This window comes from Sinocyclocheilus grahami, unplaced genomic scaffold (assembly GCF_001515645.1).
Source record: "Sinocyclocheilus grahami isolate Dianchi unplaced genomic scaffold, SAMN03320097.WGS_v1.1 scaffold248.1, whole genome shotgun sequence".
Classification (NCBI taxonomy): Eukaryota; Metazoa; Chordata; class Actinopteri; order Cypriniformes; family Cyprinidae; genus Sinocyclocheilus; species Sinocyclocheilus grahami.
Genome location: NW_015505427.1, coordinates 257,830 through 267,607, shown reverse-complemented (window position 1 = coordinate 267,607; position 9,778 = coordinate 257,830).

Genomic DNA, 9,778 nt, shown 5'->3' with positions numbered 1-9,778 from the left:
TGTAAAGCAGAAAATTTGTCAGCCATTATACACTACTGAATTATTTAATCATACTGTAAGCTATACATGATAAATGAAGATGTAAATATAAACGGAGGTAAAAAGAAGTTAAAAGTATTCAACATTTTTGAAACAAATGATTTAAATGTATTTAAATAAAAAGAAAAAGTATTTAAATGACTGTAAACCAGTAGAAAATTCAGCTATTATATAAATGATTGAATTATTTAATTATATTGTAAACTGCATGACAAATTCAAATGAATATAAAACATAAGATTAAAAAGTATTTAAAAAAATTTTGTATTAAAAAAAAATACTGTAAACCAGTAGAAATTTGCCAGGTCTACTGTAAGCCACATGACAAATTGAAATGGAAAAAAAAGTATTTAAAAAGTATTCTGCCTTTGAAAATAAATTATTTAATTTAATTAATTAAATAAATAAAAATATATATTACTCCAGTATTTATTTGTCAGCCTTTATAAATTATTAAATATTTTCATTATAATGTAGGCTACATAAATTAAAAAGAAAATAGAAAATAAAATAACATCAAGAAGTTAGTCAACATTTTTTTTTTATTTAACTAAATATTAATAAAATGTATTTATACTTTTTAAACTTTTAAAATTCCTTAAACGTGTGATCAAATTCCCCTAACAAACTTGCAAGTCAGACTCATACTTTTTTTTGGGTGCCACTGTGATTTAGACATTAATTAAATGTTTATATATATGATATAGACATATTGTGAGATTTGTGCTTACATTTCCCACCACAGCTGGTTTTCCCTCCATTAATCCAGCTGTCACGCCGGCTGCTGTCAATACTACTGATCTTGTGGTTCTGCCCCTTTCCCATCAATACCCAATTATCCATTATAACCAGCATAAATCCCGAATGCCCTTCTGCATTCAATACCCAATATCCCCGATTCCCAATTAAGTACTGCAGTGCAAACCTTAACACCTAATACAGCAGCAAAGAGCTCATGCCAGAGCTGCAGTACAGGAGACGCTGCACTGATATGATATAGGAGTCCTTGCCGTCCTTCATGCTGCTGTCTCTCTCTCTCACACACACACACACACACACACACACACACACACACACACACACACACACACACACACACACCCACCCCCAGCACTACCCCTCCAGCAATCAGTCCCCTAAAGCAGCTCAGATTCCAGCGGTAGATTTATAGGACTTATAAAGTTGTAAAGGGAGGGAGCTCTCTGTGGGACAGACCTGCTGTCAGACAGGTAAAGCAGCAGAGACTCATGGCGGGACAAGGGCACGGGCCGGCTGGCACACGCGTTATTACTCACCTCATGGATCCAGCAGGGCTGATGGTGAAAGTCGATCGAAGGACAGGAAGAGACCACCCCTTTTTTGAAGGGGAGCTGCATGGATGGAGTCCCGCTTGGGCTCGAGCTATTTTCTGCTCTGCTGTGTCTGAGAGTTATTGATCGTTGTGTGCGCTCCGTGCGGCGCTCTCTCTCTCTCACACACACACACACACACACACACACACACACACACACACACACACACACACACACACACACACACCCACCTCCAGCAATCAGTCCCCTAAAGCAGCTCAGATTCCAGCGGTAGATTTATAGGACTTATAAAGTTGTAAAGGGAGGGAGCTCTCTGTGGGACAGACCTGCTGTCAGACAGGTAAAGCAGCAGAGACTCATGGCGGGACAAGGGCACGGGCCGGCTGGCACACGCGTTATTACTCACCTCATGGATCCAGCAGGGCTGATGGTGAAAGTCGATCGAAGGACAGGAAGAGACCACCCCTTTTTTGAAGGGGAGCTGCATGGATGGAGTCCCGCTTGGGCTCGAGCTATTTTCTGCTCTGCTGTGTCTGAGAGTTATTGATCGTTGTGTGCGCTGAGGTCTCGCCAACTACAAAAGGTTTAGTCACTGGTTGCGTATAACATTTCTTGGCTCAATTACGTTCAGTAAATTTGATTTCATAATAGTAGTGACAGTGCTATTATGTGGAATTAAATTAGAAACATATTTGTATTTCTGCATCTTTAAACAGTTGCGGGTTGAACAGCAGCCTAAGGTATCATCTGCATTAATGAATTTGACAGACGCTTGTATCCAAAGCAACTTAGGGGCTTTTACACAACACTGTTTTCAAATAAATAACTAAACCCTTTTTTTTTTCTTTTTTTTTTGCGCTTTGTGTTTTAGCTGTTGATTTTCACGACAATGGTGTTTTGGGGGTCTGAAAACTTTTGAAAATGGATTTCAAAATGCAAGTTGTGAAAATGATACCGTCAACATGAATTTGTGGAAACTGTGACGTCATGCTTATTAAAGTCACCATGAAATCAAAATTGAAAATTCTTATTTTTTAATGGAATACTGTAGTGTTTTTTTATAAATATCTTATCCGTGCACTTCATTATTATTCTAAAATTAATGTGCCCACTAATAATCTTTAATCAAAAACATTAGCCTCCCCTCCCCCTCAAAACGACTCATCTTCTCTTCCGGTCACGAGCTGTGGCGCAAGGGCGGAGCTAGTGACGTGAGGGGTAAACGCAGCAATAAACCACACGACAGGGGGAAAAGATGAAGCTGATGCTTCATTTTATAGCACTGACACCAGCCATGAGGGAGTATGTTACCCCTAAACATTGAAAAGATATTAGGATATTACAACAACATTACTCTTAGGACATCGCAAGCTAATTTTTTTTCATGAATATGACTTAACCTGTCAATGACTTGCTCAGTCATTCAGCCAGTCTCTCTCTCTCTCGCGCGCGTGCGAACTGTTTAGGCATGTTTTGTGCCGTTGATCGTCGTCGTCATCCTTATATAAAACATTTATTCATGCTTGGGTGTCGGCTGTGAATCAAGTGGAGAGAAATCCCCCACCACTAACTGCAAACTGGCATTCAGATCTGCCTCCATTTTGTTAGCAATACCCCAGCTTCCAACGATCCAATCAATTGCCGAAGGACGAAATCAAGTCCCGCCCTCTCATTTCAGATGCCGTTTCGCTCGGATATACATCACAGTAGAGAAGAAAAGACAATCGCCATTTTGTTTGCAACGCCCCAACTTCCAACGATCCAATCAATTCCCGAAGGACGAAACCGAGTCCTGCCCTCTCATTTCAGATGCCTTTTCACTCTGATATATTATATTATATATATAATATTTCAGTTTGAGTTATTTTAGTTCATAAAGTTAATCTAAATGTAAAAGAGAAATGTTTCCTGGGAAACTAGCTGAAATAAAATAAGGTTAAGTGTTTTATTATTTAATTTTTTAATTGATTAATTCATTGTATTTTTTATTTTATACACACTGTATATATATATATATATATATATATATATACACACACACACAATTAGTTAATTAATTGATATATAGCAATTAATTAATCAACAGATTAAAAAAGTACAACAATATGAATTAATAATATCTTCTAATAAATAGTCATGCAATAACAATAATACAATTATTCTAATTGAAAGTTATTTTTGTCTTTCTTTTGGGCTATGTCCAAGACTAAAATTAAATGCATTTTGGGCTTATAGTTAATGTGTTTTGGCTAAAAGTTAAAAAGAAATTAATTATGCAAAAAATATTTACACACAAAAACTTTACTTGTCACATAATTTCTGAAACCTGACACTCAAACACCAGAACCACACACAAAATCTGCAAAACCATACACTAATTCTCAGCCTTTGACTTAGTTTTCAATTTCATAAAGCACTGTTTGCAAAACACAACACACAATTCTCTATGTAACACACAAAAATCTAACAGGAATGTGTTTGCAAATGTTTGCTTTTGAGATGTGTTTGTGATATTTTGAATGCAGCGCTTCATTTTGCAAGAGATGTGAGGCATTTTGCATTTTGTGTGTGCAATTCTTGGAATTGTGTGTAAAGTTTCGGAACAAAAAAGTGGCAAAGTTTTGAAAACTGTAATAACTGTTTGTAATGGAGCACAGTGTTGTAATGGTGATGAATAACAGATTTAGTAGAAAAGTGTAAAAAATATCAGTAAAAAACATTGGTTAGAGATTTTTGTCATGTTCTTTTCCTCTCGCACATCTGTCCAGTGCTGAATTTTGTGCTGATTTTCAGAGTTTGACTCAGCACAGTCATTAAAATGAATTGAGCGTAACCTTTTTAGGTTTAAAAATTACGTGATTTTGAAGTGGTAAATATTACATAATGATTAATTAAGTTTTCATATGTCATAGTGTGCCAGCATTTCTTAATTTTTCTCACAGTGTGTGTGTGTAGGCCTGAGTCATATTGCACTGAGCAGTGTTTATCTAAGCAGTCTGTGTGTGTGTGTGTGTATGAGTGTGTGTTTGTCTGAGCAGGCTGGAGCACGTCCCACACCGCCAGCCTGATTGCAACAAAACAACATCAATCTCCAGAAGCTCAGGGCCTTAAATAAGTGCCCTGCTATTTAGGGAAGGAGCGAGAGAGAGACAGAGAGACACCCGGAGAGTCTTTAACTCCTCATTCTCTCAGCCTCAAGAGTTGTAGAGTCTCACAAACCCTTTAATACAGCCACTGTATCACACACAGGCCACCACTAAACACTGTGTAGCTCTGATCACTTCCATGCTGTCTCTAAACGCTTCTTGTTTGGCCTCTTTGAAGGAGCCTTTTGCACGTGTTCTCCATTACGCCTGGACAAACTTGTGGCCATTTCCATTTGGTCATTCAAAACAGCCATTTTCATGAGTCCTCCCCCATCTGTTCACAAGAGTCCGGTCATAATTCCTCTTTCCATGCCACGTCTGTTCACCATTCTCCAACTGTAGATCTCAATATGTGCAGATGCCTGAGATCTTATGCTTACTCATGGGATCTTTCTATCTCTGTTGTTTCTTCTAGATCGAAATGAGATTACAAATAGGGTTTATAGTTTCCTGCTTCTTATTTTTTTTTATCTGTGACATGTCTGTAGTCAATGATGTCTTAAGACCTGCCAAGATCATTTGCAATCAAAGTCTGAGATTTTAACTCTTTACTATCCCTATTGTTTCTTCTAGACAGAAATTATGTTAAGAGCAAATGGAGACATTTCTTGCTTCTGTTCAACTAAATAAAAAAATATATCAGTGCGTTATTAGAAGAGATCTCAACAATGTCTCCAACTGTGCTCATATCATGTAAGATATCAAAATTTGCAAAATTTTTACACATTAAAAATCCCAAATGATATATCTTTAACATCTCCATTCAACAAACTGAGATTTTTGCTTTTTCATGCTTCTCAAGTATTTATCAAGAAACACCCTAAACTTCTCACATTCTTCACACGACCTTCTGTTTTGATACTTCTCTTTCCAAAATATCAGAAAAATCCCAACAAAGTCTCAAACTGTGCTCAGATCATCCACGATACCAAAGATTGCAAAGTAAGAGATTTTACACATAAAAATCCCGGATGAGAGCTCTTTAACATTGTTTCTCCTGGACGGCAATGAGATTAAATTGAGTACAAAATAAGACTTTTGCCTTTTCATGGTTCTCAGGTATTTCTCCTGTAAAACACCCCCCCTAAACTTCTCAAACTCTTCAAACAAATCATCCAAGATACCAAAAATGAGCATTTTTGCACTTTTACATAATACAATGTATTTTTATGGTTCTCAGGTATTTCTCCTGTAAAAACAAAAAACAAAAACCCATAAACGTCTCACATTCTCCACACAAACTTCTCTTCTGAAATATATCCTCTCAAAGATCTTATCAATGTCTCAGACTGTGCTCATATCGTCCAAGATACCAAGGTTTGCAAAGGCTGAGATGCTTACACATTAAAATCCCAAATATGTTGTATTTAACATTTTCATTGCTAGACAGCAATGTTATTTCACTTTTTTTTCATGTTTCTCAGGTATTTCTCCTGTGAAAAACATCTCACATTCTCCACACAAACATTTGATCTGATACTTCCCCTTTCAGAAAAGATCTCAACAATATCAAACTGTGCTCAGATAAGCGCATCTCATCTGTGTCTATCTGTATTTCCCATAAAGAATTTTAGTAAACGTCTGAGGCAAAGTTGATACCAAAAGGAAACATGGCCGTAGCCAGGCTTTGAAAATTAGTGAGGTCCGACTGATAATATCATTATATTTTTTTTGCGTTTACCTTACCGAATGTGATATCCTCTCAGCAATAACCTGACCATGGGCTTTTTTGACTATTCTTAGTTTAATTGATGGCGATGCAGTGTTGCCAGATATTGCTATACAAAAAAAAACCCTAAACAGCAATTTCCCACTTTATTAACTTTTTAAAGTGTCAAATTAAGTGGAGAAGACAAGTCCAAAAGTGCGTATAATAGCTGGATCTGGCAACACGGAGGCAGTGTTATTTAGCTACTTTGTAGCTAGATTTAGCGACTTCCCCGCCCTTTTGGAGACTTTTTTCAAAAGTTTAGGGACAACTATAGCAACTTCTTGGACAAACCTTATTGAAGTTCTCATCTTGCCCACTGATCTACGTTCATCTTTATATAGATCAGTGAATTTGCCATTGTGATGTCATCTAGTGACATTTAGCTACCAGTTTTAGCTACTTTCAATTGAAAGCATTTGGCAACACTGGCGCGCGCACTCACAGCTCTCTCAAGCCTCGTTCACTCCGCCAGAGTCTCGCAGCGCTCGTTTTCACACCACGGACGCTAACATTCTTGCAAACTGTCTACACTGATTTTTACATGTCATGCAGACATTCATATGAGTTGTTTTAAACAGGAAATTAATCAGTCAGACGAACAAATTTATATTTTTGAAAATTTACCGAGGTCTGGATTTCGGTGAGCTCATAGCTGGCTACGGGCCTTAAGTCTCCTGAGCTCTCAAAGAGCAAACGCTGAGCATGACGGGTTCCTCTGGGTACATTTTCGAAATGTTCATTCCCATTTGGTCCCCTGTACTCTGTTGTTTCCTTTCTCCCTCTTTTCAGGCCAGCGTCTTTCACAGCCTGTCACTCTCCTGCGTTCATTTGTACGGTTCATTCTGACATGTCCAGGTGAAAGTGTGCTGAGGAACTGAAAACACTCGGCCGCTTTCACGCAGCGCGGGGTCACGGCGCCTGAATGCAGGAGCCACTGAAGCGTGCACTCCTCTTCTTTCGCGCTCCTCCTCTTTTCTCCCTCGCTCCGCTCCCCTCTGCCCTCGTCTTTGTTGCCAGGGGTTTGGGGGTACAGAGGAGCTGGTGTGGGGGTAAGGGGTTTGTGTTGTTGTCTCACTGGGGTCTGACTTGCCGTTTCTTAATGGGTTTCACAGTGGCCTCAGGCGAACAAAACAGGCCAGGGGTAGCGCAGCTGAAAGAGTGCAGTGGACGAGTGAACATTGTTCAACCCGTTTTCCCCCACCCGCCTTCCTCTCGTACTCCCTGAAATTCTCGTGGCTCCCACAGAGAGCACACATAGCAGAGGCCCCGCGAGGACAGAGGTAAACACAGCCTCTCTGACTTTCACACACACTTTGTTTTTTTCCATAGATGTAAAATCACACCCATTTGTTACTTTTCTTGCTTTCACAACAGCATGTCTCTAAACTTGAAAAAGTTCAAGTTTAAACTAGATTTGTAATTTTTTTTGATTATGTACTATAGTACACTATTATGTGGTATGTCCAAAAGTAGCCTCTATGTAAGTTTTTAGTACAGTGACAAAATTATTCCATATAGTAATCATAATAATTAATGCAAAATAATCGTAAAAAAGAACATACACATTAAAAATGTTTGGGGTGATTAAGTTTTTTTTTTTAAAAGAAATTAATACTTTTAATTAGCAATGATGCATTAAATTGATCAAAATTGAGAGTAAAGACATTTATAATGTTATAAAAGGTATTTATTTAAAATAAATGCAGTTTTTTTTTTACTTTCTATTTATATATATATATATATATACTGTATATATATTCCCACCAACCCCAGACTTTTGAACAACAGTGTAAATATAGAGCACATGAGACATTATTTGAAAAATAAATGATAAAAATTAATACTATCGAATCTGAAAAAAAGTCATTCATAAATAAAAAATAAATAAATACAAATAAAAACTTGTAAATGAAACAAATAAAAAATTATTTTAAGGAGTGTTTTGAACTCATGACATTCTCTAGATTTGACTCGGTCCCTCCTTCAGTGTCCATTTTATTGTCTGCCATGTGGAAACCATTAGTCCAAACACTCTGAGAAGTAATAGCACTCTGCAAGAAATCACTGCGTAGTTCATAGCATAAATGTATTGGATGAGTCAAGCATAACGTTTAGTAATTAGTGGTTTAGAATAAATCATAAAAGCATGATCATTAGTAAGAGTGAGGCTTTCTTTAGCAAACACCACTGACTCAAAGCGTGAATGCTGCATTCAGATCCAGTGTAATCCCTGATTGCTGTGCAGATGTGGTGCAGCGAGTCCCTCCATAGCTCACTGTCACACTGGGTAAACAGGGGGCTGCCCATATGGCCGAGGGCCCCATCTACCCTTCCTCTAAAGAAACCAGCAGCCTGCAGACTCTGCAGAAAGTCCGAAAATAGGTCGACCCTCATGACCACAGCTCCCCTGCTGGAACATATGGGTGTGAACGTGTGCGCAGACACACACACACACACACACACACACACAAAACACACACACACATACACACGCATGAGACACCTCCAGAGAGTGTTACAAGGTGTCAGTGGTGGAAGATGGACGAGAGTGGTCTGGTTTCCATTAACTGCATTGTGAGGCCAAGACTGGAGAAGTCGGTCAGGAGAGCAGCTTCGGAGGTTCCCTCACAGAAACCTAAATACAGTCTTACAGATTATAACTTTTCCGAAACTTACTTTGAAATGTCATTTTTTATTAACAAAAGATGGCTTCTATGCTTAAAGAGGTCGGCCTATTATGCTCTTTTACAAAGTCTTGATTTTGTTTTGGGGGTGTACTAGAACAGGCTCTCATACTAGGTTGTTCGAAAAACACATTATTTTTCACATATTTTACATTATTACAACACCTCTCTCCACAGTCTGGCATGAACGACTCAAATAGTTCCTGTATCAAATGAAGGAAATTTGATACAGGAAATACGAAATGTCCACAAATCCCAGAAAATATGTGTTGTAGTTCAAACGAGTCGTTCGTTGTAGTTTTTGAAAAGTGATTTCTGTTAAATAAAATATCTCCTTTTGAAGTGGACTTTGAGCTTTGTAACTTTGCAGATCTTTTTTATGCTCAAACAGCAACATTACAGACTAACTAAAGTTGAAAAAGTGAAAAAGCATAATAGGACCCTTTTAACAAAAATAAAGCATAACAGAGTCATAGGCGATTTCATATGGCAGATATCTTTAGAGAGATGACTCATGGATCAACACAATGCTGGCAGAAGATAAAAGGAACAAAGTCATTACGAACGCATTACTCAAAGACATTATAGAATTCATTGTTTTGTAGTAATCTCTTGTCCACATGTTTTTACTATATTATCTTATTATTTTTTAGTATTAATATTAATATTATTATTATTATTATTATTAATGATTATTATTAATTGAATACTTGTTTTATTAATAGTATATTATTTTGATAATAGTATAACTACTAATATAATTATAATGTAATTATAAAAAAACACTACAATAATTTTTAAATAACTATTTTAATAAATATTTGTTATACTGTATGTGTGCATATTTAAATTCATAATTTATTATTATTATTATTAATATATAAA